Raw genomic sequence first — 15,770 nt, 5'->3', positions numbered from 1 at the left:
AAAAATACTCTGCTTCTAATCCCTTTTCACCTTTTTCACTTAGAGTCAGGCATCCTCAAGGAGGTGGTCGGCTTGCATTCCAAGTAGAATTTCAGCACTGTTCTTGGTGGAACACTGCAGGTCTTTGGAAGAAGCACAGGCACCTAAGTCTCCCTGGTGCATCCTTAGTTTAGGCGCTTTGCTGCACGCAGAGAAGCAGTCGTAGAAAAAAGTTGAATCAGGGAAAGCCCCAGTGGGTGTCCTGAATCTCTTTTGACTTGTTAGCATCAACATGTCCTTATGCTGCGTGTCAATCTGGAAATGTGAGACTGAGACACAAATCTTGTTTTCCCATTTTGAAAGCTCCACTCATGCAGTCTCGAAGCTACCTGAAAAGCACTGTTGTTACCGTGCTTTTAGTTACTGCCGGCATGGCTCAGAGAAGAAACTGAGTTTTCTGGAAAGAAACCTTGCGCTTCCAGTTCCTAGTTGGAAGCTCACCCTGCTCTCCTCTATAGCAAAAGTGAACGTCAACGTGAGCACTAACCTCCAAGTAAGGCCCTGATTATCCTGGCAAATCGGGAGGCATGCAGCAGCTCCATGAGGCCTTCATCGCAGTTCTGCTTTAGTTTCACGGTAGTAAGCTTCCCAAGACTCCTAGGAAGCTTGCTTCAGCACCCGTTTCGGTAACAGAACACTGCCTAGAGCCAGGAAGCTCTGGTCCTCCGTGTATGCCGCGTGTCAACCTAGAAATTGGAGACTGATGGCACAAGGCTTGTTTTCCCATTAGGAAAGCTCCGTTCATGCGGCCTCGAGGATACCTGAAAAGCATTGTTGTTGCCGGGGATTTAGTCACTGCCTGCCTGCTTCTGCGAAGAAAATGAGTTTTCCCAAAAGAAACCTTGTGCTTCCAGTTCCTAGTTGGAAGCTCACCCTGCTCTGCTCTATAACTAAAGTGAAAGTCAAGGGGAGCACTAGCCTCGATGTAAGGCCCTGAATATCCTTATAAAACGCGAGGCATGCAGCAGCAGCTCCTTGAGGCCTTCAACGCTGTTCTCCTTTAGTTTCACGGTAGTAAGCTTCCCAAGACTCCTAGGAACCTTGCTTCAGCACCCGTTTCGGTAACAGAACACTGCCTAGAGCCAGGAAGCTCTGGTCCTCCGTGTATGCTGCATGTCAACCTAGAAATTGGAGACTGATGGCACAAGGCTTGTTTTCCCAATAGGAAAGCTCCGTTCATGCGGCCTCGAGGATACCTGAAAAGCATTGTTGTTGCCGGGGATTTAGTCACTGAGTGCCTGCTTCTGCGAAGAAAATGAGTTTTCCTGAAAGAAACCTTGTGCTGCCAGTTCCTAGTTGGAAGCTCACCCTGCTCTGCTCTATACCTAAAGTGAAAGTCAACGTGAGCCCAAGCCTCGAAGGAAGGCCCTGATTTGCCTTACCAAACGGGAGGCATGGAGCAGCGCCATGAGGCCTTCTTCACTCTTCTGCTTTAGTTTCACGGTAGTAAGCTTTTCAAGACTCCTAGGGCCCTCTCTTCAGCAACCGTTTCGGTAACAGTACACTGAGTAGAGCCAAGAACCTCAGGGCCAGCTAAGCAACTTCAGCCCCGTAGGCCTTTGGGAACACCCCAGTGTTGGCTAGAGAAAGGCAACACACTGCACTCTTCCTTGGGAGAGCCAGATTACCTCAGCTATACACAAGATTCAGGAACACACTTCTAGAAGGTCCTCCATGCAATGGATGTAACCTCCTTCTCCTAGCTGAACTCTATTGAGAAAAACACTCTGCTTCTAATCCCTTTTCACCTTTTACACTTAGAGTCAGGCATCCTCAAGGAGGTGGTCGGCTTGCATTCCAAGTAGAATTTCAGCACTGTTCTTGGTGGAACACTGCAGGTCTTTGGAAGAAGCACAGGCACCTAAGTCTCCCTGGCGCATCCTTAGTTTAGGCGCTTTGCTGCACGCAGAGAAGCAGTCCTGGAAAAAAGTTGAATCAGGGAAAGCCCCAGTGGGTGTCCTGAATCTCTTTTGACTTGTTAGCATCAACATGTCCTTATGCTGCGTGTCAATCTGGAAATGTGAGACTGAGACACAAATCTTGTTTTCCCATTTTGAAAGCGCCACTCATGCAGTCTCGAAGCTACCTGAAAAGCACTGTTGTTACCGTGCTTTTAGTTACTGCCGGCATGGCTCAGAGAAGAAACTGAGTTTTCTCGAAAGAAACCTTGTGCTTCCAGTTCCTAGTTGGAAACTCACCCTGCTCTCCTCTATAGCAAAATTGAACGTCAACGTGAGCACTAACCTCCAAGTAAGGCCCTGATTATCCTGGCAAATCGGGAGGCATGCAGCAGCTCCATGAGGCCTTCATCGCGGTTCTGCTTTAGTTTCACGGTAGTAAGCTTCCCAAGACTCCTAGGAAGCTTGCTTCAGCACCCGTTTCAGTAACAGAACACTGCCTAGAGCCAGGAAGCTCTGGTCCTCCGTGTATGCTGCGTGTCAACCTAGAAATTGGAGACTGATGGCACAAGGCTTGTTTTCCCAGTAGGAAAGCTCCGTTCATGCGGCCTCAAGGATACCTGAAAAGCATTGTTGTTGCCGGGGATTTAGTCACTGCCTGCCTGCTTCTGCGAAGAAAATGAGTTTTCCCAAAAGAAACCTTGTGCTTCCAGTTCCTACTTGGAAGCTGACCCTGCTCTGCTCTATAACTAAAGTGAAAGTCAAGGGGAGCACTAGCCTCGATGTAAGGCCCTGAATATCCTTATAAAACGCGAGGCATGCAGCAGCTCCTTGAGGCCTTCAATGTTCTTCTGCTTTAGTTTCACGGTAGGAAGCTTTCCAAGACTCCAAGGAACCTTACTTCAACACCCGTTTCGGTAACAGAACACTGCCTAGAGCCAGGAAGCTCTGGTCCTCCGTGTATGCTGCGTGTCAACCTAGAAATTGGAGACTGATGGCACAAGGCTTGTTTTCCCAATTAGGAAAGCTCCGTTCATGCGGCCTCGAGGATACCTGAAAAGCATTGTTGTTGCCGGGGATTTAGTCACTGAGTGCCTGCTTCTGCGAAGAAAATGAGTTTTCCTGAAAGAAACCTTGTGCTGCCAGTTCCTAGTTGGAAGCTCACCCTGCTCTGCTCTATACCTAAAGTGAAAGTCAACGTGAGCCCAAGCCTCGAAGGAAGGCCCTGATTTGCCTTGCCAAACGGGAGGCGTGGAGCAGCGCCATGAGGCCTTCTTCACTGTTCTGCTTTAGTTTCACGGTAGTAAGTTTTTCAAGACTCCTAGGGCCCTTGCTTCAGCAACCGTTTCGGTACCAGTACACTGAGTAGAGCCAAGAACCTCAGGGCCAGCTAAGCAACTTCAGCCCCGTAGGCCTTTGGGAACACCCCAGTGTTGGCTAGAGAAAGGCAACACACTGCACTCTTCCTTGGGAGAGCCAGATTACCTCAGCTATACACAGGATTCAGGAACACACTTCTAGAAGGTCCTCCATGCAATGGATGTAACCTCATTCTCCTAGCGGAACTCTATTGAGAAAAATACTCTGCTTCTAATCCCTTTTCACCTTTTTCACTTAGAGTCAGGCATCCTCAAGGAGGTGGTCGGCTTGCATTCCAAGTAGAATTTCAGCACTGTTCTTGGTGGAACACTGCAGGTCTTTGGAAGAAGCACAGGCACCTAAGTCTCCCTGGCGCATCCTTAGTTTAGGCGCTTTGCTGCACGCAGAGAAGCAGTCGTAGAAAAAAGTTGAATCAGGGAAAGCCCCAGTGGGTGTCCTGAATCTCTTTTGACTTGTTAGCATCAACATGTCCTTATGCTGCGTGTCAATCTGGAAATGTGAGACTGAGACACAAATCTTGTTTTCCCATTTTGAAAGCGCCACTCATGCAGTCTCGAAGCTACCTGAAAAGCACTGTTGTTACCGTGCTTTTAGTTACTGCCGGCATGGCTCAGGGAAGAAACTGAGTTTTCTCGAAAGAAACCTTGCGCTTCCAGTTCCTAGTTGGAAACTCACCCTGCTCTCCTCTATAGCAAAAGTGAACGTCAACGTGAGCACTAACCTCCAAGTAAGGCCCTGATTATCCTGGCAAATCGGGAGGCATGCAGCAGCTCCATGAGGCCTTCATCGCGGTTCTGCTTTAGTTTCACGGTAGTAAGCTTCCCAAGACTCCTAGGAAGCTTGCTTCAGCACCCGTTTCGGTAACAGAACACTGCCTAGAGCCAGGAAGCTCTGGTCCTCCGTGTATGCTGCGTGTCAACCTAGAAATTGGAGACTGATGGCACAAGGCTTGTTTTCCCATTAGGAAAGCTCCGTTCATGCGGCCTCGAGGATACTTGAAAAGCATTGTTGTTGCCGGGGATTTAGTCACTGCCTGCCTGCTTCTGTGAAGAAAATGAGTTTTCCTGAAAGAAACCTTATGCTTCCAGTTCCTAGTTGGAAGCTCACCCTGCTCTGCTCTATAACTAAATGAAAGTCAAGGGGAGCACTAGCCTCGAGGTAATGCCCTGAATATCCTTACAATACGGGAGGCATGCAGCAGCTCCATGAGGCCTTCAACGCTGTTCTGCTTTAGTTTAACGGTAGTAAGCCTGCCAAGACTCCTAGAGACCTTACTTAAGCACCCGTTTGGGTATCAGAAAACTGCCTAGAGCCAGGAAGCTTTGGTCCTGCGTGTATGCTGCCTATCAACTTACAAACTGGAGACTGACGTCACAAGGCTTGTTTGCCCATTAAGAAAGCTCCGTTCATGCGGCCTCGAATAAACCTGAAAAGCACTGTTGTTGGCCAGGGTTTTTGTCACTGCCGGCATGGTTCTGAGAAGATATTGACTTCTCCGGGAAGAAACCTTGTGCTGCCAGTTCCTAGTTGGAAGATCACCCTGCTCTGCTCTATACCTAAAGTGAAAGTCAACGTGAGCCCAAGCCTCGAAGGAAGGCCCTGATTTGCCTTGCCAAACGGGAGGCGTGGAGCAGCGCCATGAGGCCTTCTTCACTGTTCTGCTTTAGTTTCACGGTAGTAAGCTTTTCAAGACTCCTAGGGCCCTTGCTTCAGCAACCGTTTCGGTACCAGTACACTGAGTAGAGCCAAGAACCTCAGGGCCAGCTAAGCAACTTCAGCCCCGTAGGCCTTTGGGAACACCCCAGTGTTGGCTAGAGAAAGGCAACACACTGCACTCTTCCTTGGGAGAGCCAGATTACCTCAGCTATACACAGGATTCAGGAACACACTTCTAGAAGGTCCTCCATGCAATGGATGTAACCTCCTTCTCCTAGCGGAACTCTATTGAGAAAAATACTCTGCTTCTAATCCCTTTTCACCTTTTACACTTAGAGTCAGGCATCCTCAAGGAGGTGGTCGGCTTGCATTCCAAGTAGAATTTCAGCACTGTTCTTGGTGGAACACTGCAGGTCTTTGGAAGAAGCACAGGCACCTAAGTCTCCCTCGCGCATCCTTAGTTTAGGCGCTTTGCTGCACGCAGAGAAGCAGTCGTAGAAAAAAGTTGAATCAGGGAAAGCCCCAGTGGGTGTCCTGAATCTCTTTTGACTTGTTAGCATCAACATGTCCTTATGCTGCGTGTCAATCTGGAAATGTGAGACTGAGACACAAATCTTGTTTTCCCATTTTGAAAGCGCCACTCATGCAGTCTCGAAGCTACCTGAAAAGCACTGTTGTTACCGTGCTTTTAGTTACTGCCAGCATGGCTCAGAGAAGAAACTGAGTTTTCTGGAAAGAAACCTTGCGCTTCCAGTTCCTAGTTGGAAGCTCACCCTGCTCTCCTCTATAGCAAAAGTGAACGTCAACGTGAGCACTAACCTCCAAGTAAGGCCCTGATTATCCTGGCAAATCGGGAGGCATGCAGCAGCTCCATGAGGCCTTCATCGCAGTTCTGCTTTAGTTTCACGGTAGTAAGCTTCCCAAGACTCCTAGGAAGCTTGCTTCAACACCCGTTTCGGTAACAGAACACTGCCTAGAGCCAGGAAGCTCTGGTCCTCCGTGTATGCCGCGTGTCAACCTAGAAATTGGAGACTGATGGCACAAGGCTTGTTTTCCCATTAGGAAAGCTCCGTTCATGCGGCCTCGAGGATACCTGAAAAGCATTGTTGTTGCCGGGGATTTAGTCACTGCCTGCCTGCTTCTGCGAAGAAAATGAGTTTTCCCAAAAGAAACCTTGTGCTTCCAGTTCCTAGTTGGAAGCTCACCCTGCTCTGCTCTATAACTAAAGTGAAAGTCAAGGGGAGCACTAGCCTCGATGTAAGGCCCTGAATATCCTTATAAAACGCGAGGCATGCAGCAGCAGCTCCTTGAGGCCTTCAACGCTGTTCTCCTTTAGTTTCACGGTAGTAAGCTTCCCAAGACTCCTAGGAACCTTGCTTCAGCACCCGTTTCGGTAACAGAACACTGCCTAGAGCCAGGAAGCTCTGGTCCTCCGTGTACGCTGCGTGTCAACCTAGAAATTGGAGACTGATGGCACAAGGCTTGTTTTCCCAGTAGGAAAGCTCCGTTCATGCGGCCTCGAGGATACCTGAAAAGCATTGTTGTTGCCGGGGATTTAGTCACTGAGTGCCTGCTTCTGCGAAGAAAATGAGTTTTCCTGAAAGAAACCTTGTGCTGCCAGTTCCTAGTTGGAAGCTCACCCTGCTCTGCTCTATACCTAAAGTGAAAGTCAACGTGAGCCCAAGCCTGGAAGGAAGGCCCTGATTTGCCTTGCGAAACGGGAGGCATGGAGCAGCGCCATGAGGCCTTCTTCACTGTTCTGCTTTAGTTTCACGGTAGTAAGCTTTTCAAGACTCCTAGGGCCCTCTCTTCAGCAACTGTTTCGGTAACAGTACACTGAGTAGAGCCAAGAACCTCAGGGCCAGCTAAGCAACTTCAGCCCCGTAGGCCTTTGGGAACACCCCAGTGTTGGCTAGAGAAAGGCAACACACTGCACTCTTCCTTGGGAGAGCCAGATTACCTCAGCTATACACAGGATTCAGGAACACACTTCTAGAAGGTCCTCCATGCAATGGATGTAACCTCATTCTCCTAGCGGAACTCTATTGAGAAAAATACTCTGCTTCTAATCCCTTTTCACCTTTTTCACTTAGAGTCAGGCATCCTCAAGGAGGTGGTCGGCTTGCATTCCAAGTAGAATTTCAGCACTGTTCTTGGTGGAACACTGCAGGTCTTTGGAAGAAGCACAGGCACCTAAGTCTCCCTGGCGCATCCTTAGTTTAGGCGCTTTGCTGCACGCAGAGAAGCAGTCGTAGAAAAAAGTTGAATCAGGGAAAGCCCCAGTGGGTGTCCTGAATCTCTTTTGACTTGTTAGCATCAACATGTCCTTATGCTGCGTGTCAATCTGGAAATGTGAGACTGAGACACAAATCTTGTTTTCCCATTTTGAAAGCTCCACTCATGCAGTCTCGAAGCTACCTGAAAAGCACTGTTGTTACCGTGCTTTTAGTTACTGCCGGCATGGCTCAGAGAAGAAACTGAGTTTTCTGGAAAGAAACCTTGCGCTTCCAGTTCCTAGTTGGAAGCTCACCCTGCTCTCCTCTATAGCAAAAGTGAACGTCAACGTGAGCACTAACCTCCAAGTAAGGCCCTGATTATCCTGGCAAATCGGGAGGCATGCAGCAGCTCCATGAGGCCTTCATCGCAGTTCTGCTTTAGTTTCACGGTAGTAAGCTTCCCAAGACTCCTAGGAAGCTTGCTTCAGCACCCGTTTCGGTAACAGAACACTGCCTAGAGCCAGGAAGCTCTGGTCCTCCGTGTATGCCGCGTGTCAACCTAGAAATTGGAGACTGATGGCACAAGGCTTGTTTTCCCATTAGGAAAGCTCCGTTCATGCGGCCTCGAGGATACCTGAAAAGCATTGTTGTTGCCGGGGATTTAGTCACTGCCTGCCTGCTTCTGCGAAGAAAATGAGTTTTCCCAAAAGAAACCTTGTGCTTCCAGTTCCTAGTTGGAAGCTCACCCTGCTCTGCTCTATAACTAAAGTGAAAGTCAAGGGGAGCACTAGCCTCGATGTAAGGCCCTGAATATCCTTATAAAACGCGAGGCATGCAGCAGCAGCTCCTTGAGGCCTTCAACGCTGTTCTCCTTTAGTTTCACGGTAGTAAGCTTCCCAAGACTCCTAGGAACCTTGCTTCAGCACCCGTTTCGGTAACAGAACACTGCCTAGAGCCAGGAAGCTCTGGTCCTCCGTGTATGCTGCATGTCAACCTAGAAATTGGAGACTGATGGCACAAGGCTTGTTTTCCCAATAGGAAAGCTCCGTTCATGCGGCCTCGAGGATACCTGAAAAGCATTGTTGTTGCCGGGGATTTAGTCACTGAGTGCCTGCTTCTGCGAAGAAAATGAGTTTTCCTGAAAGAAACCTTGTGCTGCCAGTTCCTAGTTGGAAGCTGACCCTGCTCTGCTCTATACCTAAAGTGAAAGTCAACGTGAGCCCAAGCCTCGAAGGAAGGCCCTGATTTGCCTTACCAAACGGGAGGCATGGAGCAGCGCCATGAGGCCTTCTTCACTGTTCTGCTTTAGTTTCACGGTAGTAAGCTTTTCAAGACTCCTAGGGCCCTCTCTTCAGCAACCGTTTCGGTAACAGTACACTGAGTAGAGCCAAGAACCTCAGGGCCAGCTAAGCAACTTCAGCCCCGTAGGTCTTTGGGAACACCCCAGTGTTGGCTAGAGAAAGGCAACACACTGCACTCTTCCTTGGGAGAGCCAGATTACCTCAGCTATACACAAGATTCAGGAACACACTTCTAGAAGGTCCTCCATGCAATGGATGTAACCTCCTTCTCCTAGCTGAACTCTATTGAGAAAAACACTCTGCTTCTAATCCCTTTTCACCTTTTACACTTAGAGTCACGCATCCTCAAGGAGGTGGTCGGCTTGCATTCCAAGTAGAATTTCAGCACTGTTCTTGGTGGAACACTGCAGGTCTTTGGAAGAAGCACAGGCACCTAAGTCTCCCTCGCGCATCCTTAGTTTAGGCGCTTTGCTGCACGCAGAGAAGCAGTCGTAGAAAAAAGTTGAATCAGGGAAAGCCCCAGTGGGTGTCCTGAATCTCTTTTGACTTGTTAGCATCAACATGTCCTTATGCTGCGTGTCAATCTGGAAATGTGAGACTGAGACACAAATCTTGTTTTCCCATTTTGAAAGCGCCACTCATGCAGTCTCGAAGCTACCTGAAAAGCACTGTTGTTACCGTGCTTTTAGTTACTGCCGGCATGGCTCAGAGAAGAAACTGAGTTTTCTCGAAAGAAACCTTGTGCTTCCAGTTCCTAGTTGGAAACTCACCCTGCTCTCCTCTATAGCAAAATTGAACGTCAACGTGAGCACTAACCTCCAAGTAAGGCCCTGATTATCCTGGCAAATCGGGAGGCATGCAGCAGCTCCATGAGGCCTTCATCGCGGTTCTGCTTTAGTTTCACGGTAGTAAGCTTCCCAAGACTCCTAGGAAGCTTGCTTCAGCACCCGTTTCAGTAACAGAACACTGCCTAGAGCCAGGAAGCTCTGGTCCTCCGTGTATGCTGCGTGTCAACCTAGAAATTGGAGACTGATGGCACAAGGCTTGTTTTCCCATTAGGAAAGCTCCGTTCATGCGGCCTCGAGGATACCTGAAAAGCATTGTTGTTGCCGGGGATTTAGTCACTGCCTGCCTGCTTCTGCGAAGAAAATGAGTTTTCCCAAAAGAAACCTTGTGCTTCCAGTTCCTACTTGGAAGCTGACCCTGCTCTGCTCTATAACTAAAGTGAAAGTCAAGGGGAGCACTAGCCTCGATGTAAGGCCCTGAATATCCTTATAAAACGCGAGGCATGCAGCAGCTCCTTGAGGCCTTCAATGTTCTTCTGCTTTAGTTTCACGGTAGGAAGCTTTCCAAGACTCCAAGGAACCTTACTTCAACACCCGTTTCGGTAACAGAACACTGCCTAGAGCCAGGAAGCTCTGGTCCTCCGTGTATGCTGCGTGTCAACCTAGAAATTGGAGACTGATGGCACAAGGCTTGTTTTCCCAATTAGGAAAGCTCCGTTCATGCGGCCTCGAGGATACCTGAAAAGCATTGTTGTTGCCGGGGATTTAGTCACTGAGTGCCTGCTTCTGCGAAGAAAATGAGTTTTCCTGAAAGAAACCTTGTGCTGCCAGTTCCTAGTTGGAAGCTCACCCTGCTCTGCTCTATACCTAAAGTGAAAGTCAACGTGAGCCCAAGCCTCGAAGGAAGGCCCTGATTTGCCTTGCCAAACGGGAGGCGTGGAGCAGCGCCATGAGGCCTTCTTCACTGTTCTGCTTTAGTTTCACGGTAGTAAGCTTTTCAAGACTCCTAGGGCCCTTGCTTCAGCAACCGTTTCGGTACCAGTACACTGAGTAGAGCCAAGAACCTCAGGGCCAGCTAAGCAACTTCAGCCCCGTAGGCCTTTGGGAACACCCCAGTGTTGGCTAGAGAAAGGCAACACACTGCACTCTTCCTTGGGAGAGCCAGATTACCTCAGCTATACACAGGATTCAGGAACACACTTCTAGAAGGTCCTCCATGCAATGGATGTAACCTCATTCTCCTAGCGGAACTCTATTGAGAAAAATACTCTGCTTCTAATCCCTTTTCACCTTTTTCACTTAGAGTCAGGCATCCTCAAGGAGGTGGTCGGCTTGCATTCCAAGTAGAATTTCAGCACTGTTCTTGGTGGAACACTGCAGGTCTTTGGAAGAAGCACAGGCACCTAAGTCTCCCTGGCGCATCCTTAGTTTAGGCGCTTTGCTGCACGCAGAGAAGCAGTCGTAGAAAAAAGTTGAATCAGGGAAAGCCCCAGTGGGTGTCCTGAATCTCTTTTGACTTGTTAGCATCAACATGTCCTTATGCTGCGTGTCAATCTGGAAATGTGAGACTGAGACACAAATCTTGTTTTCCCATTTTGAAAGCGCCACTCATGCAGTCTCGAAGCTACCTGAAAAGCACTGTTGTTACCGTGCTTTTAGTTACTGCCGGCATGGCTCAGAGAAGAAACTGAGTTTTCTCGAAAGAAACCTTGTGCTTCCAGTTCCTAGTTGGAAACTCACCCTGCTCTCCTCTATAGCAAAATTGAACGTCAACGTGAGCACTAACCTCCAAGTAAGGCCCTGATTATCCTGGCAAATCGGGAGGCATGCAGCAGCTCCATGAGGCCTTCATCGCGGTTCTGCTTTAGTTTCACGGTAGTAAGCTTCCCAAGACTCCTAGGAAGCTTGCTTCAGCACCCATTTCGGTAACAGAACACTGCCTAGAGCCAGGAAGCTCTGGTCCTCCGTGTATGCTGCGTGTCAACCTAGAAATTGGAGACTGATGGCACAAGGCTTGTTTTCCCATTAGGAAAGCTCCGTTCATGCGGCCTCGAGGATACCTGAAAAGCATTGTTGTTGCCGGGGATTTAGTCACTGCCTGCCTGCTTCTGTGAAGAAAATGAGTTTTCCTGAAAGAAACCTTATGCTTCCAGTTCCTAGTTGGAAGCTCACCCTGCTCTGCTCTATAACTAAATGAAAGTCAAGGGGAGCACTAGCCTCGAGGTAATGCCCTGAATATCCTTACAATACGGGAGGCATGCAGCAGCTCCATGAGGCCTTCAACGCTGTTCTGCTTTAGTTTAACGGTAGTAAGCCTGCCAAGACTCCTAGAGACCTTACTTAAGCACCCGTTTGGGTATCAGAAAACTGCCTAGAGCCAGGAAGCTTTGGTCCTGCGTGTATGCTGCCTATCAACTTACAAACTGGAGACTGACGTCACAAGGCTTGTTTGCCCATTAAGAAAGCTCCGTTCATGCGGCCTCGAATAAACCTGAAAAGCACTGTTGTTGGCCAGGGTTTTTGTCACTGCCGGCATGGTTCTGAGAAGATATTGACTTCTCCGGGAAGAAACCTTGTGCTGCCAGTTCCTAGTTGGAAGATCACCCTGCTCTGCTCTATACCTAAAGTGAAAGTCAACGTGAGCCCAAGCCTCGAAGGAAGGCCCTGATTTGCCTTGCCAAACGGGAGGCGTGGAGCAGCGCCATGAGGCCTTCTTCACTGTTCTGCTTTAGTTTCACGGTAGTAAGCTTTTCAAGACTCCTAGGGCCCTTGCTTCAGCAACCGTTTCGGTACCAGTACACTGAGTAGAGCCAAGAACCTCAGGGCCAGCTAAGCAACTTCAGCCCCGTAGGCCTTTGGGAACACCCCAGTGTTGGCTAGAGAAAGGCAACACACTGCACTCTTCCTTGGGAGAGCCAGATTACCTCAGCTATACACAAGATTCAGGAACACACTTCTAGAAGGTCCTCCATGCAATGGATGTAACCTCCTTCTCCTAGCTGAACTCTATTGAGAAAAACACTCTGCTTCTAATCCCTTTTCACCTTTTACACTTAGAGTCACGCATCCTCAAGGAGGTGGTCGGCTTGCATTCCAAGTAGAATTTCAGCACTGTTCTTGGTGGAACACTGCAGGTCTTTGGAAGAAGCACAGGCACCTAAGTCTCCCTCGCGCATCCTTAGTTTAGGCGCTTTGCTGCACGCAGAGAAGCAGTCGTAGAAAAAAGTTGAATCAGGGAAAGCCCCAGTGGGTGTCCTGAATCTCTTTTGACTTGTTAGCATCAACATGTCCTTATGCTGCGTGTCAATCTGGAAATGTGAGACTGAGACACAAATCTTGTTTTCCCATTTTGAAAGCTCCACTCATGCAGTCTCGAAGCTACCTGAAAAGCACTGTTGTTACCGTGCTTTTAGTTACTGCCGGCATGGCTCAGAGAAGAAACTGAGTTTTCTCGAAAGAAACCTTGCGCTTCCAGTTCCTAGTTGGAAGCTCACCCTGCTCTCTTCTATAGCAAAAGTGAACGTCAACGTGAGCACTAACCTCCAAGTAAGGCCCTGATTATCCTGGCAAATCGGGAGGCATGCAGCAGCTCCATGAGGCCTTCATCGCGGTTCTGCTTTAGTTTCACGGTAGTAAGCTTCCCAAGACTCCTAGGAAGCTTGCTTCAGCACCCGTTTCGGTAACAGAACACTGCCTAGAGCCAGGAAGCTCTGGTCCTCCGTGTATGCTGCGTGTCAACCTAGAAATTGGAGACTGATGGCACAAGGCTTGTTTTCCCATTAGGAAAGCTCCGTTCATGCGGCCTCGAGGATACCTGAAAAGCATTGTTGTTGCCGGGGATTTAGTCACTGCCTGCCTGCTTCTGCGAAGAAAATGAGTTTTCCCAAAAGAAACCTTGTGCTTCCAGTTCCTACTTGGAAGCTGACCCTGCTCTGCTCTATAACTAAAGTGAAAGTCAAGGGGAGCACTAGCCTCGATGTAAGGCCCTGAATATCCTTATAAAACGCGAGGCATGCAGCAGCTCCTTGAGGCCTTCAATGCTCTTCTGCTTTAGTTTCACGGTAGGAAGCTTTCCAAGACTCCAAGGAACCTTACTTCAACACCCGTTTCGGTAACAGAACACTGCCTAGAGCCAGGAAGCTCTGGTCCTCCGTGTATGTTGCGTGTCAACCTAGAAATTGGAGACTGATGGCACAAGGCTTGTTTTCCCATTAGGAAAGCTCCGTTCATGCGGCCTCGAGGATACCTGAAAAGCATTGTTGTTGCCGGGGATTTAGTCACTGCCTGCCTGCTTCTGCGAAGAAAATGAGTTTCCCCGAAAGAAACCTTGTGCTTCCAGTTCCTACTTGGAAGCTGACCCTGCTCTGCTCTATAACTAAAGTGAAAGTCAAGGGGAGCACTAGCCTCGATGTAAGGCCCTGAATATCCTAACAAAACGCGAGGCATGCAGCAGCTCCTTGAGGCCTTCAATGCTCTTCTGCTTTAGTTTCACGGTAGGAAGCTTTCCAAGACTTCAAGGAACCTTACTTCAACACCCGTTTCGGTAACAGAACACTGCCTAGAGCCAGGAAGCTCTGGTCCTCCGTGTATGCTGCGTGTCAACCTAGAAATTGGAGACTGATGGCACAAGGCTTGTTTTCCCAATAGGAAAGCTCGGTTCATGCGGCCTCGAGGATACCTGAAAAGCATTGTTGTTGCCGGGGATTTAGTCACTGAGTGCCTGCTTCTGCGAAGAAAATGAGTTTTCCTGAAAGAAACCTTGTGCTGCCAGTTCCTAGTTGGAAGCTCACCCTGCTCTGCTCTATACCTAAAGTGAAAGTCAACGTGAGCCCAAGCCTCGAAGGAAGGCCCTGATTTGCCTTGCCAAACGGGAGGCATGGAGCAGCGCCATGAGGCCTTCTTCACTGTTCTGCTTTAGTTTCACGGTAGTAAGCTTTTCAAGACTGCTAGGGCCCTCACTTCAGCAACCGTTTCGGTACCAGTACACTGAGTAGAGCCAAGAACCTCAGGGCCAGCTAAGCAACTTCAGCCCCGTAGGCCTTTGGGAACACCCCAGTGTTGGCTAGAGAAAGGCAACACACTGCACTCTTCCTTGGGAGAGCCAGATTACCTCAGCTATACACAGGATTCAGGAACACACTTCTAGAAGGTCCTCCATGCAATGGATGTAACCTCCTTCTCCTAGCTGAACTCTATTGAGAAAAACACTCTGCTTCTAATCCCTTTTCACCTTTTACACTTAGAGTCACGCATCCTCAAGGAGGTGGTCGGCTTGCATTCCAAGTAGAATTTCAGCACTGTTCTTGGTGGAACACTGCAGGTCTTTGGAAGAAGCACAGGCACCTAAGTCTCCCTCGCGCATCCTTAGTTTAGGCGCTTTGCTGCACGCAGAGAAGCAGTCGTAGAAAAAAGTTGAATCAGGGAAAGCCCCAGTGGGTGTCCTGAATCTCTTTTGACTTGTTAGCATCAACATGTCCTTATGCTGCGTGTCAATCTGGAAATGTGAGACTGAGACACAAATCTTGTTTTCCCATTTTGAAAGCGCCACTCATGCAGTCTCGAAGCTACCTGAAAAGCACTGTTGTTACCGTGCTTTTAGTTACTGCCGGCATGGCTCAGAGAAGAAACTGAGTTTTCTCGAAAGAAACCTTGTGCTTCCAGTTCCTAGTTGGAAACTCACCCTGCTCTCCTCTATAGCAAAATTGAACGTCAACGTGAGCACTAACCTCCAAGTAAGGCCCTGATTATCCTGGCAAATCGGGAGGCATGCAGCAGCTCCATGAGGCCTTCATCGCGGTTCTGCTTTAGTTTCACGTTAGTAAGCTTCCCAAGACTCCTAGGAAGCTTGCTTCAGCACCCGTTTCGGTAACAGAACACTGCCTAGAGCCAGGAAGCTCTGGTCCTCCGTGTATGCTGCGTGTCAACCTAGAAATTGGAGACTGATGGCACAAGGCTTGTTTTCCCATTAGGAAAGCTCCGTTCATGCGGCCTCGAGGATACCTGAAAAGCATTGTTGTTGCCGGGGATTTAGTCACTGCCTGCCTGCTTCTGCGAAGAAAATGAGTTTTCCCAAAAGAAACCTTGTGCTTCCAGTTCCTACTTGGAAGCTGACCCTGCTCTGCTCTATAACTAAAGTGAAAGTCAAAGGGAGCACTAGCCTCGATGTAAGGCCCTGAATATCCTTATAAAACGCGAGGCATGCAGCAGCCCCTTGAGGCCTTCAATGCTCTTCTGCTTTAGTTTCACGGTAGGAAGCTTTCAAAGACTCCAAGGAACCTTACTTCAACACCCGTTTCGGTAACAGAACACTGCCTAGAGCCAGGAAGCTCTGGTCCTCCGTGTATGCTGCGTGTCAACCTAGAAATTGGAGACTGATGGCACAAGGCTTGTTTTCCCATTAGGAAAGCTCCGTTCATGCGGCCTCGAGGATACCTGAAAAGCATTGTTGTTGCCGGGGATTTAGTCACTGCCTGCCTGCTTCTGTGAAGAAAATGA

Source organism: Balaenoptera ricei, chromosome 18, assembly GCF_028023285.1.
Source record: "Balaenoptera ricei isolate mBalRic1 chromosome 18, mBalRic1.hap2, whole genome shotgun sequence".
In the NCBI taxonomy this organism is placed as follows: Eukaryota; Metazoa; Chordata; class Mammalia; order Artiodactyla; family Balaenopteridae; genus Balaenoptera; species Balaenoptera ricei.
This window is presented reverse-complemented; position numbering follows the sequence as displayed.